At 39.3% G+C, this 14,577-nt stretch overlaps 1 long non-coding RNA gene across 3 annotated transcripts in view; it reads left to right on the top strand.

Annotated features, from left to right (window-relative positions):
• Nucleotides 1–2,276: 2,276 nt before the first annotated feature.
• The window catches only part of LOC120374937, a 53,668-nt gene continuing 41,367 nt past the window's right edge, over nt 2,277–14,577 (top strand). For 2 of the 3 annotated variants that reach the window (XR_005586351.1, XR_005586350.1), the window contains exon 1: nt 2,277–2,549. This is a non-coding gene — a long non-coding RNA (uncharacterized LOC120374937). Of the gene's footprint in view, nt 2,550–3,799; nt 3,831–14,577 lie in introns of all 3 variants that reach the window. The other variant, XR_005586352.1, reaches the window with a different exon arrangement.

Below are 14,577 nucleotides of genomic sequence, written 5' to 3'. Positions count from 1 at the left end.
TTAGTCTTTCAAAAATTTAATACTTGTTAGGGCTGTACCCAGGCCTAGTTATTTATAGAGAGGGTTAAAAAAACACAGAATCAAATACTGCTTGTGCATTAGAGAAGAGGGGATAAGAGTTTAGGCTTAACCTATAGGGAAACCTATGGAATAAAGCAACCTGGAGTCCAATGTGGGGGGAGGGGGAAAGGAGAGAGAGTAAAAAGGCTAAAAGAGATCAAGTCTAATGAACCATTGGAGGAAAATGGGAGACTGGAGCCTCAGAACGAAAGAGAGGCCAAGCAAAGCAGAGATAAATAAGATCAGCCACAGTGTCACCAAATTGATCCAGAGTTCAAAAACCATCGGATCACTATATACAATAAAAATGAGAGAAAAGAAACATTCAGTGTCAGGATTCCCAAAGAGTGCTTGCTGACGTTGAGCATAATAAGAAAAAGATGTGTTTATAACATAATCTTGCTCTTTTTTTAAGCACGGAGAATTTGAAATGTACGTGCTGCTCTATTGTTTTGTGTTATATAGTCTGTACGTCATGTAGCTGTAAGTCCAATCGAATTTTCCTGCTATACGAAAAGGGGGAAATTAATGTTGGACAAATGCAGTGGATATTTCAGTTATTATAGAGTTACAATTGGACCAGAAGAATAGGTAGCTGCTAATGTCCTGTAAATTGTTAAGGAACAAAATTACATCAATTCCTGTATCTGGAATGAAAGATTAATGATTGAGACATAGCAGTAACCAGAAGAATATCCTAAGGTATGAATTAAATTGAACATTACCAAAACATTTTTGGTAGCTAAAACAAATTTATTTTAAAGGAATAGAACATTTTAAATCCTATCTGTGATCTTTCTGAAGTACCTATCGCCTTCTTATCTAAGTGCCAGACAAAACAAAGCAAACACGTTTATTTTTTTAAAGCCAGTGTACCTCTTAGTGATATAAATAGGAGGTACTACCTATATTTAACAGGTTACAATATTTAGACACCTAAGCACCTCTGACTTGGTAGACTTATTTTTGATAAGTGGTGCTTAAAAGTGTTGGTATGAAGCATAAGTAGCTAATGCAAATATGTTACCGACCCCTACTAGAGCTAGCAATTATGTAAATTTTCAAAGCCTTCATCTTTTATAATTAGACATAGCCGGCTTATAGTGAAGAACTCACCTTACTAGCCAGCTAGGTCCTTATTCGAGTGTTCCATGAGAAATGAAGTATTTGAAATCGGAGGAATGGTGTATTCTGTAAAGGCATTTAAGAGATGGTGGGTATTTTAAAATAATAATGCACAGACTTCTAGCATTTTGTTTGCCATGCATGAAAGATTAATAAAAAGCATGCAGACACTTATTGGATAAAATCTTGTAACTGATTATAATTAAGTGCACTTTCAAATTCATCTTTAGCATGTGAAATGCTAATTAATATTATTCACAAAATCCAAAATGCAAGTTTTGTTAGCTTGGATAAAGGAAAAGAGCAAGGGGTTAGATACAAGGCAAGAGATCTGCCCATACACAAAGCCTAACAATCTTCCCTATTAGAAAGATAAGTTAATTATTGTTTGACAGTTTAAGGTCCTGATGCAAAGCCCTCTGAAACTATACAAATATTTCCATGTGGCTTTGAATCAGATACAAAGAGATGCATCATCAGAAGAATGAAGGCATTGAATGTGCATTTCAGTATATAACATATTTCAATACAGTATGAGTGTCGGATTTTTCTGACAACATCTTCCATGTAACACTTTGTGACTAACAGATGCATTAATGTAGCTGAGCCATGTATATGTCTTATTACAAGAAATGCAACTCCAGGCGGACTGATGACTCTTAATCTTAACAGCGATGGTCCAAAATTATTAGAATAGCTCAAAATCAGTGGGTACCTATCTACCTCATGACTAAAGCAGAGATATGGTTACATAAGTGCCACTTACTAACTGTCAGCAGATTACACTGTTAGACCTTTTTCATAAGACCAGACCAATTCCACTGAGGTGAATCAGGTAACCGAATGAGAGCGAGAGAGAAAAAACCTTGGCTCTGGTTCTCCTCCGCCTTGCCCTTTTTGTAATCATGAACACCTTGACAAAGTGGGTGTAAAATTCTGCCATTCAGACTTGGCAGTGATTTATACCTAAAGTAGGTGCAAGACAGTAGAGAATCAGGCTGCAGGGATAGACAAGGCACCAATGCGTGCTTATAACAGCATGTGACAATGTGAGTGCATTTTTACATTCAATCCAAGGTGCTGGTGGTGTGTGGGTGGGTGTCAGAGAGAGAGAATAATTAATAGAGATCGAAATGCTTCTCTTCTAGATCAATGGTCTGAAGCTTGCTAGGTCTGTACTGATAGAAAATAGTTGGTATCACATGTAAAAGTTGGATGGATTCTGTTTACTTAAGAGTAGAATGTTGTCTACCTCAGACACCATAGTTACAGCTAGTTGATACACAGCAGAAAGTCCAAGGATCAAATGTACATGAAGGTTGAACTACATTCTCACTCTTAAGATTGGTCCCTCCAGGTTAGAGGTAAAAGCATATAGTCAGGAGATAAGGCTACAAAGCCCATATCTCTTCCTAGGCTTTTGGGGAGGGAGAGGTGTGCTGAGGCCTGGGATTTATGCACTGATGGATGGGATCAATGCCTGGAGTGTTGATGTTTTTTTCCACTTGTTAGCTTTGAGGAGGCTACTAGGTTTGTTTTTGACTGTAGTATGTGGCTATTGTTTTACTATATGGCAAAGGCACCTAGATTAGGGCTTGATTGTGTTTTGTGTCAATCTAAATACAGACAGGGGAGTATAAAGAAATTTGTGCTGTGCCATGTCTGCTGCTCTTATCCTCCGGATAAAGACTTCAGTTTCCTGTGTTATTAGTCTAACACCTTTCATGAGTAGCAGATGTGATTAAAAAGTAAAGCAACTTAACAAAGTTAGAGGTGAGCCACGGCTACATGCTCAGAAAGTGAAAAATAAGAGTTAATAACTGGTTCAATGAGGGAAGTGAAGCATGCTAATAGGGAGTAAAGGCAGCAAATGTTATAGAAGTTCCTGTATGTTATGAGTGAATGTCAAAAGATTTGAAGGCTTGGTTCAGAAGTTTTGATAAATTTATCTCATCCTATTTGAGTGAGAATTCATCCTGGTAAATTCAAAAGATTTGGTTTTCTTGTGAGATCTTTAGTACTTCTTGGCATGGGTCATACTGAAGAACCACAAGAATACCTCAGCTTGCACTACAGTATTTCTGCTTTCCAGCCTAGTTAAAAGTAGGAAGTGTACAGATATTAAAAGCACATACAAATAAAATGTCACCCAACTCTTTCATGCTTCAGAACAGCTCTATATACAGTAAAATCAGTTTGAGTACACAGCAAAGATTCAGATAAGTTCTTGTTTTTCCCTCCTTGGTTGCTCTTCCCTAAATGGATCACAAAAAATCACCTTTTTAAAGACACGCTACCTTTTTCAAACCTGGGTGCCTTACGTTAGTTACCTAAATCCCTAACACTGAAATAAATGCCTTGATTTTTAAACTCAAACTCTGAACACTCATTTACTTCATAAGGAGTTGCAGGTGCTCACCACCTTTGAAAAAGTAAGACACTTTGGGACACTTTGACTCACTTTAGGCACTGAAGTTTGAAAATGTGGGCATCCATTTTGTGTGTCTCCTTTTTGTTTGCTGTATATTTTCTATACAGAAACTATATCTGTTTCTAAGATATCCTGTGTTATAAAGTAAACATTGGCATGCTCAGATTTTTTTTTTTTTTACAGAACTTAAAAAGACATACAGCGATGCCAACTGGTCAGTAACTCTTGGGAGGTATTTCTATAAAGGCAATAGCATTACCTCTCCCTACTAGTTTAGTAAAAAGCACTTTTCACACTACAGGCCTTTTTACGGAAAAAAAAATCTTTGAAAAGCACCAATTTTCACAATCAAGCTGCTAGGGCAGTGGTGGCAGAGGTCTGTTTTTAAAAAAATTAGTCATTCTTGGGTATTGAACAGATGGAGCTGTGTTTTTCTCACAGGCACATGTAGAACAGCATAGCACTATGAAAATCAGCCTCTTTAAACACTGAGAAGCATACAGTATCAACACAAGATGGCACCAAGGACCAATATCTCAAGGATAACTGTTTGGCCTTCTGAATCTTAAGCATCATGTAATCACAGGTGTTTCAAATACAAAGTGTTCTTTGAGCTATATCATATAGTGAAACAAATTTTGATGAAAAAATTGTCTGTACTGGCAGCGTACAACAGTTCTGTTACTAATTTATTTTAGAAACAAAAGTTTGAGAAAAATGCTTATGCCACATCCGAGCATTGCCTTTCCTGTTCAAGAAATTTTCTCATAAGTTGCGTACACTATATACTCCTCAAGCTTTGCTGTGAGCACATTTCCTTTGGCCCTTAATTGAAGATCAATGTGCTATTTTCCTGCTCTGTTTTGTTAGCTTGCATCATAAGTTTCTAAAGGTTCAAAAAAGAATTTATCTTTTCAGCTTTTTTGCTGCTGAAAATGGCTTTTAGTTTCAAATTCTCAACATGTAAATAGTTCCTTGCCAGCAATCTAGGATACTGGCTATTATTCTATTATGATGTGCTTACATGTCTGATAGTGCATAATGGTGCATAATATGACCTCCTTATGAGATAAACCCCATAACTTCTGTGTTCTCCTTTCAAAATTCTATTAATGCATTCGTTTCCGCCCCTGGCCTCCAAATGGCATACTTCTATTTTAATATGCTTCATTTCTCTCTGTTTTAAACATACGTTACATGTATAAGAAAAAAATAAATTGAGGTCCACTATATACAAAGTAGAAGATTCAAAGAATGTAAGTGGCACATTGCTCTCCATATGCTTTATGAAAATATGCTTATGAATGTAAATATGATGTAACTGGAATATGCTTTATTCAAAAGGTCTCTTGTAAGGTATCATTACAAATCTTATAATCTACTGAGTGTGTTCATCCTATCTGTTTGCATGTATTATTTCTATGTCTGGAGTTAGGAGAATAAGATAGAAACGTGTATTAATGATGTAAACGTATTATGTAAAAGCCATTAAGGGTGCTTCAGAATCAATGAACTGTAAATGGCTCTGTTTACTTGCAAACCTTCCTGTATACCTGTGGGCCAGCCCAGGAAGAATGGAGGCTGGGGTCTCACAAGACATGTGACCATGTCACATGATACTGGAATCCATCTTAAATCTGGTACTTTTCCATTTAGAAGGAGGGGCGTGGACCCAGAGAGACAAAAGATTCCCGCCTTGTGCCAAAGCTATAAAAGGGGTGGAGCAGGACAAAAGGGGCTGCCAGTCATGAGAAAACACTGGCTTACCACCTGAGATGTCTGCTGAAACAAACAAGGACTGTACCAGGGGAAAGGATTGGGCCCAGACTAGGAAGGAGTCTAGTCTGTAAAAGAAGCTTATTGGAACATCTCTGAGGGTGAGCTATTACCTGTAATCAGTTTCTTAATGTATTAGGCTTAGACTTGCATGTTTTTGCTTTATTTTGCTTGGTGATGTACTTTGTTTTGTTTGTTAATACTTGAAATCACTTAAATCCTTAATAAAGGATTATACTTAATAAAATCAATTTTGTTTATTAGTGATCCCAGAGTAAGCGATTAATATCTGGTGCGGGGGGGGGGGGGCAAACAGCTGTGCATATCTCTCTATCAATGTTATAGAGGGCAGACAATTTATGAATGTACCCTGTTTAAGCTTTATATAGAGTAAAACAGATTTATTTGGGGTTTGGATCCCATTGGGAACTGGGTATCTGGGTGCTGAGCTGTTTTCAGTTAAGTCTGCAGCTTTAGGGGTATAGACCACATCCTGGGTCTGGGTTGCAGCAAGCTAGCATGTCTGGCTCAACAAGGCGGGGTTCTGGAAGTCCCAAGTTGGCAGGGAAAATGGGCTCAGAGGTAATTTCAGCACATCAGATCACAGTCCCAAGGGGATCTCTGTGACCGAATCCATCACAGTAAGATTCTCTAGATCAGTGGTTTTGAAACTGTGCTCCCTGGAGTGGCTGCTCATAGCCTGTGTAGAGGTGGCTGGTCCCATGGGGTAGTTTACTCTTGTTATCGTGTTAAAAATGGTAATAATAATAATACAGCACTGCTTTACTAATATTACTTTTCCATGTAAATAATCCCTGTAGTTACTACAAATAAGTGATGTGATTGTGAATGGGAGTGGAGGTGGTTCCAAACACAATATCTTTATTAAGATGTGGTCCGCACTACGAAAATATCTGAGAATTTTTTATCTGAATTATAAACTCTTCAAGCCAGGGATCATGTCACCCTATTTGTATGTAAAGGGATAAGCACACTGTTGGCACTATGCAATTGATAAAACTAAGTAGCAATGATAGGCAAGACCAGTGATCATTTAGTCTGATAATAAGTCAAGGTAGAAATATTTCAAAGAATGGTTTGTCTAAGGCATTGGTCACAATGAGGCCACCTCAGATAGAGAAGGGTTTCCACTGATTGCACAATGAGTCTCACTGAAACTCTTTAGCTAACTTTCTATTATATTATCCTTACCTTTTTCTGTCTTATTTAGATGAAGACAATGGGACAAATTCTGCTGTCAGTTAGACCAATAAAACCCTGTTGAAGTCAGCGTAGTTGCACAGGTATAACTCAGAGCAGAACTGAGCCTGGTCTCATAGTGTTTACAATAATCTGTAGGCATGGACCATGGAAGGAGGACTATCACCCTACTAGCAGCTTGTCACAAATTGTCGTTTGAAATTATAACATAGTTGTGCCCAGCTATCATTGTGAGCTGGCCCGTAGCCAAAGCCTGAAGCAGCCAGATGAGCTGTTAAACATGGGTGATCCAAATATGAGCAGGTGGAAATGAGATCCGTGTCTCATTCTCAGAAGCCAATAAACACACTATTGCTTCTCATTATGCAATGTAGGGGTCAAACTTGAGATGCAAATAGCATGTCTGCTCTGTCCTAAGTTTCAAAGAAAATAGTCCCTGTGGTCAGTTCTGACACATCTCAAGTTACCACAATCTCTGAGCATCCACAGGAAAAATTAATAAGTAGTGGTGGGAATATGAGTGACGTTTTCAGTTCTGTGACTATTTCCAAAGACACTCTGGCCTGTTCTCAGGAGGTGTCAGAGGGAATAACTGATCCCGTGGCACTGTCATTGTGGCATAATTCGGAATGAAGTGCTGGTAATATTTGATCATTTCTAAAAGGAAAGCAAATGGACAACATCCTACAATATTGATCACCAAAACTCAAAAAACATACAGCTGAAACAGAAGGGGTTCATAGACAGATAACAAAAATGGTTAGAGATTATAGAGTTTTATAGTCTGTCATCTAGGACTGTCAAAGTTAATAGCCTTAAAATGAACCCCTTGTTTTGTCCCAAATCACTTTACTTACATGCTTAATGAAATGAGTAGATGTAAATTGTTCATTTCATTAGATATATAAAGTAAAGTAAACCCAGGTATATAACATTTCCATATGCTAGTTGTTCTATTTTAGCATTAGAGAAGCATGACTAATTATCCCTTATAATTCAGAACTAAAACCTTAGCTCCTATGTCTAAGATCAGCAAAATAGAAAACTGAAAGAGAGAGAGAGAGGAAACAATGACTTTTTTTTTTAAAGCTAGGACTGCTGTGATTGTGGAGACAAGGTCTCAGAGCTGGTTCTACCAATTTGCTGGGGAAGTTTGAGAGAGGCTTATAGGACACTACTTTTCTTGGAAAAGAAAGAAGCCAATAACTACTCCTCCACTCACTTTCCCACTGATGTCTCATGGAGGGCAGGGCAGCAAACTGTATCCTATCCTGCAAAAACTTTCAAAATTTTGAAAATGTTTCCCATCTCAAAATTTTTCGGGCAAAAATAACCTGAGACTTTTTGGTTTGGGTCAATCAAAGCATTTGGTTTTGATTTCAACCTTTTTTTTCTTTTTAAAATCTTTTTTAGTGTAACTAAGTAGTTTCAACTCTATGAAGCAAAACTTTCTGGTTCGACAATTTTGACACAGGACATTTCTACCATCTCAAAACTTTTTTTCCTAAAAAATTGTATGGCTCCTGTTTAGTTCTGTTTAGACAAATCAGCATTTTTCAGCAGAGAAACATTTTATTGAAAAATTCCCAACCAGTACGCGCTTTCCACATGTACGCTAACCCTCAAACACCAAACTCTACTACACATTAAAACACTGCCTCATCTCGCATCTCCCTAGGACTCAGTCAAAACCCTCAAGCATGCACACTGCCCCCTAATGCCCAACTCACTCATATCCCTTGTGCCTACTTCTCTGCACCCATTGCATCTGCCCAATTTCCTGAGCTCTGACTGTTCCCCCTTCTGGTGCTCTTGGGGATGGAGTAATATTAGTTTTGTGCCTCTACATAGGGCAGCAAGGTCTGACTTGACTCCTCTGTATGGCTAGGGAAAGTGGATGCAGCTGCTATTGCTATAGGATTTACTGGAAGAAGGCAGTGCAGGCCCTGACAGTATCTCTCAGGTGATGCCTATGGCAGCCTCTCTGGTCATGTGACATGTGACACGTACAGCCAGAAGCTACATGATTTGCATGGACCCAGAATCAGCACTGCAGATTCTTGGCCATACTTGTTTGTGGTTAACTATGTGAATAGTTTTACTGAAGTCTGTGACACTACTCACATGCTTGAAGTTAAGCACATGCTTAAGTGCTTTGCTGGACTGAGGCCTTACATGCATTCTGAGAGATGGCAGGCCAGGACTGGATGCTTGTCTTTTGTTGGGAAATGGGCACTTGGGGATGGATGATGATGGAATGATTTACAGTTGGGAGGGGAGTATGACAGGATTTTGATAGCTGGGAGGGAGGGACAAAGGGAGGTCTTGGCTCTGGACAAGATGTGAGAGAGAGGCGTACTCAGCAGCTGAGGGTGGACAGGACTATGTTTGTCAGATAGATGTTAGAACCAGGTGCTTGTTAGACATAGGATGTATCAAGGGTTCTGTAACTGCAACCATGGTCAGGATGGGATGCTTGAAGAGGGAATTGCATATGAATTTGACATTTGGGAGAGTTCTTGAGGCCTTAAATGAGAAAAGTATGAAAGGGCATAGATAGGCAAATACTCATCTACCAGGTTCTATGGGATAATTTCCTGATTAAAAAAACCCCTTAACTCTGTCCCTTGACATGTATGACTTCTAATGTAACATTGGTGTGCTCTTGATGTATAGACAAACTGCATGTATTTCTGTAACCTTCAATGCATTTTGTAGTAATGCATAAACTGTGCCTTCATGAATTGAGAGGCCTTCCTGTAATGCAAGGGGACTGAGTTTAAGTTGCTACAGGAGCATTAATCAGATTTACTAACTTTGGTGAAACTTTACTAACTTCAGCTGAAACATTGCAATTAATCTGGTTTCATGCATATAATGTAATAAATATTGTATACGTAGGAAAAGAGAATAGGAGTAACTTGTTCATTGAGCCTAGATAAAATTCTTTGTTCCTCATCCATTTGCATTATCTATGATCTGTTTAGTAGCAGGACAAAACTAAAATCAACATGTATGTGAAAGAGGGAAAAACTAGACGCCAATTTTAAGGATCTCTGATTTAAATTGAATGGAAAATAGCTGTGTATGTTCAGCAACTGATGGCAGAATAGGTCCCTCATTACCTCATTTACCCTTCCTTTTTTTCCCTGATGCTCTTACCAGTATGGCCTCTAGCTATTTCAGAACAAAACAATCTTTTTTTCAGATTCTTGCAAACAAACTCCTTCAGGCTCCTGGAATTTCAGCTCACATGCTTATTGTTGTTCACCCATTAAACTTGGTCATCTTTACCACCCTGAAATCACCTCCTTAGGCAGGTAGAAGATGACATATACTTAAACTCTAATATTATACCCAAATCCACTATAAACTAAATGAAGCTCACTCTGTACTGGAGCCTGTGGAGTTATGGAAACATATAATATCAGAACAAGAGTTTTTAATCATACTTCATGCTGAGTATGAGCTTGTATGTGTTTGTGTGCTCAGAGCAGACTGCAAGATCAAGCCAAGGGAGACTGTACATAGTGTCCACTCTTGCTGAGCTGTGCAGGACCCAAGGGGAGAGGAGCAAAAGTGTCTTTATGCCATTTTTGTGTTTCCTCTAATCCATGGGATTGCTGGGAATTGGTTTATTCCCTGGTATAAATTAGACCCAAGGGAAAGTTGAATCAGTTGGAGATCACCAAAGCACAGAGTGCTCCAAACATGCCTTTACCTTCCCAGATACACCCTGACATACCCTCTACACTGTGACTCTAGGAGATATATATTTAGAGCTTGTATGCTGGCTTTATGCCATCAAGGGATTCTCCTGCACTAAGGGAATCCCTAGCTGGCCACTCTGGCAATACTAAACTGTTTTTAAAATGTCCTAAGTGGCACACAGCAGCCCTATCTATCGTGAGGATTTGTCCTGTTGAGAAGGAAATATAGGCAAAGACCCTGAAATGTCCTTAGGGGTAACTTATGGCTTCTGGGTGGAGACCAGACATCGGACTCCAAAAAGAATGAACGAGACTAAACTCACCTCAAACATTAAAAAATACCTAAGAACTCTGTGTGCTTTGTGACAAAATACTTCATTTCCAACCAGTCAGTACAATAGACTAGTCATCTCATGACATACCCTGTCTCTGTCAAAGCTCCAATGCAAAATGCTACAGTCAGGTATTCAGAGTAGTGATACCAATTTTGTAAGATTCACTGATCTGTCTCCTGTCCAATTCACTATAGAGTCCAGTTCAGAGTTTGAGTGGCACCTCTGTAGGGACTGTAAGAGGACAGAGTGTGTGCTTCACAGGTGACTAGGAAATGAGTTGCTCTTATGGTTTCTAATAAAAGCAAATATTAAACAGTCAGCACCTCTGCTGTTGCCTTCTTTTGGCCACAACAAAGGTACACGTAGTGAGAACACTGGCATTTTTGGTTACTGGATTCTTTGGTAAAAAAAAATTAAGCTGTAGCATTTGTATCAAAATGCACCTAAGAAACTCAGTGCAACATCAGAAACTCTTAGCCAGGTCACTCTCCTAATGCATCCTAAAAGAGAATTTTTACGTCTCCTTGATGATAGTGGTGCTGAACCTCATTTGTACCTGGTGGAAGACAATATTTTCACAGTGTCTGATTAAATGGTTTGGCCACCTTCAACTTTGCACCTACTTTCTCCTGACCATAGTTCTTTGATCATAGATTTATAGATCACTTAACACTACGGACGGCGATTCCACTGGCAGCCTTGCTGTCATTAAGTGACAGCCACGGTCAAGAGTTCAGGAGCAGGAACAGCAGTATGATGAAAACAATGGAAAAACAGAGCCTACTTCAAAGCACACATCTGTTGCACTAGTGCACTAGGCAGGGAGGAAATACATTGGGAATGGAGGAGAGTACTCAGCTAGTGTCGTTGGTAAACCTAGTTCTAGTTAAAACATTAGGGAGGTGCAAGAGCAAATACAAGATAAATCTTCTGTAATTCAGCTGAGCTTCCTGTAGATAATGCCTCTAGTTTATTTTGTAAAGAAACATTGGTTTGAAATAGAAATTAGAGGTGGAATAGACCTATTCTATCCTAGTATGGAATTGACCCTCCCCCACCAGAGTATCAATGCTCTCTATATTATCTTCAGTGCTTTGTCCTGTCTAGTTTGTCCTGCCAGTGTTTGTCCTGCCTAGAGTTGGGGCTTCAACTGTTTCCCTTAGGGGACTCTAGTCTGCAGTGTAATAGACCATACTGTCAGGAACTTCAGCCTAAATGTTCCTTTCCTTACTCCCTACTTATGTATCCTGAAGTCACCGTGAATAAGTCTACTCAAGGGAGGGATAGCTCAGTGGTTTGAGCATTGGCCTGCTAAACCCAGGGGTTGTGAGTTCAATCCTTGAGGGGGCCATTTAGGGATCTGGGGCAAAAATTGGTCCTGCTAGTGAAGGCAGGGGGCTGGACTCAATGACCTTTCAAGGTCCCTTCCAGTTCTAGGAGATTGGTATATCTCCTATTATTATTACTCTCTCTTTTAATGCTTACACATTTCATCTGCTTGTAGTTTGGTACCATAACCACCCAGCCCACCTTATCCAGTTAACTTAGCACTAGCCTAGTATGTCCTTTGACCCACTTTGGTTCAGGTTGTAGGACCTAAGATGTCTTTAATCTTCAGTTAGATCAGAGGAAAGTTTGAAATGAGCTCGTAACATAGCCTCCTCTCATCATATCAGAGCCACACCTAAAAAGTTTGAGATATTTAGTGTAATTTGAATTATGTGAACGTCTTTCAAGTCAGCTTTGAATTATGGCCTTGATTCCAATAGATGTTATCATCAAATCAAAATTATTCACACATTTCAAGTTAACATTTTATTTTTATTCCTTACTCAATTTTTGGCACGATTACAGGAGCTGTCAGTGGTTCAGTATTTTGAGAAGAATATTTCAATAAAACCATAATGTGTTGAAAAGGGCTCACCAGAGACCCTTGTTAAAATTCTGCCACCATGCAGAAGATTATTTCCCTGCTTGCTCACCCCCTCTATGGATACTTCTAAATTATCCCCGTCAGGAATGACGTCCATCCCTGAGGCTGATATAGGTACTTCTGAAGAGTAAATTGCTTGCCCTTTAAATGGACCAGATTGCTCTAAATGGCAGATATTTTAAAAATAAATTCCTGGAGGATCAACACCCCTTTCCCCTATCAGTTCTTCACGCTCCCCCGCCCCATGCCAATTCTACTATACTATCATATATACTCAGTATATTTCTCAGGAACAAAGTATAAACTGTTCCAGAAACCACACTTAGTATAACTTTATTTGCCAAGTGGCATTTCGTCCTTCCTAGGCTGTGGTTATGGGAAAGCATTTTTGCATAGTGTAAAAAAAAAAGAACCCTTACTTTTCCTATCTTTAAGCATATGCAATCATAGGACATAGCTTTATTCCAGTTTAAAAGGGGAAACACTTGTTAGAATATTGGCAGCAAATCACTATTATAACAAGACACATTTAGGTTCAATAAAAGACACTTAGAATCAAAATGAGGATTCTTGTAATCTTGCCAAAATGGGTTAATTTTTCAGTTCCATTACTTACTCTGATATGAGTGAAGGTTTTGACTAAAACTGCTTGAACCTATACAAAGTTGGTTTGAAACAGGTTGACAAATTGGTGTATGTCAGAACTTGTTTGCATACCCTTAAGTGGTAGAAAAGATATGAGTTTGGCCCTATTTTCCCCTGAGGTTGAATCTTATTGTGAACTCATAAGCAGAGCCTTGTCTATTCAATGTGACATACAATCCACCACCTGTCACAGAACTGTGCTCTAAAACATTAATTGTAAGAGCAAAGTTACACTGATGATGTAAAGCATAAATGCCAATCATTCAGGTGATGAATGATGTAAAGTAAATTCATAGGGGTTCTATTTCTGATAGTCTATATCAGTTTGTACAGCATTACACAGTTATGGTGTATGATTCATCAGTGTTTGGCTGATAAATAAGCATCATTTTACACAAGTGAGTTGAAGGAATATGTTTTGGTGAAGATATCTGAATGGATTTCCTCTTGAAGTTTTAATTATTCTCTTCATCTCCTGCATTGCATAAGGATCTACTAATAGTCTCTACACTTGTGTGAGGTTTCATTGACATCAGTGGGATTCTGCACAGCTCCAGCGATCCATGCTAGAAGACATTACTGCTTTAGTTGGGGATTGGTCTTGCTTTAAGCAGGGGGTTGGACTAGATGACCTCCTGAGGTCCCTTCCAACCCTGATATTCTAGGATTCTATGATACTGCCAGGACCAGGACCTCAGTAGTGTTACTACATAATTTAGGTAGTTAGAATCATAGAATATCAGGGTTGGAAGGGACATCAGGAGGTCATCTAGTCCAACCCCCTACTCAAAGCAGGACCAATTCCCAACTGAATCATCCCAGCCAGGGCTTTGTCAAGCCTGCTTAAAAACCTCTAAGGAAGGTGTGCCTGCAAGGGGGGCTGAGATACCAGCGAAAGAATGACACTCAGCCCGAGAATAATAAGCAAGGCTTTACTGAGGGAAGAACTTACACTCCAAGCTGTGCGGGGAGTCCCTGAGGCACGCGGAGGGGCTGCGGGGGACTCTGGCCATTTGGGACAGATGGCCAGGCAGGACTCCACTGAGGGGAATTCTTTGCGATGTTATATCCCCTGCGCTTATCTCGGGGCTATAAGGGGTCAACAGCTGGCTACATTCATTACATTCATAAATTGTACATATTATATAAACTGGCTTGTTTACAGACAAAAATATGCGGAACTGTACTAAACCATATCTTAGCAAGGTCTACCAGGCAAAGTTCACTGAACGGCCTGCATCTTCCGCTCACATTCAATCACATACTTGGTCCGCTACTTAGCTCCTCGCCAATCTTCCGCAACCTTGCCCCTACAGAAGGAGATTCCACCACCTTCCTAGG

Source organism: Mauremys reevesii, linkage group 11 (assembly GCF_016161935.1).
Source record: "Mauremys reevesii isolate NIE-2019 linkage group 11, ASM1616193v1, whole genome shotgun sequence".
Taxonomy (NCBI): Eukaryota; Metazoa; Chordata; order Testudines; family Geoemydidae; genus Mauremys; species Mauremys reevesii.
The sequence above is the reverse complement of the archived record's forward strand: the minus strand, read 5'-3'. Positions and strand labels throughout refer to the sequence as shown.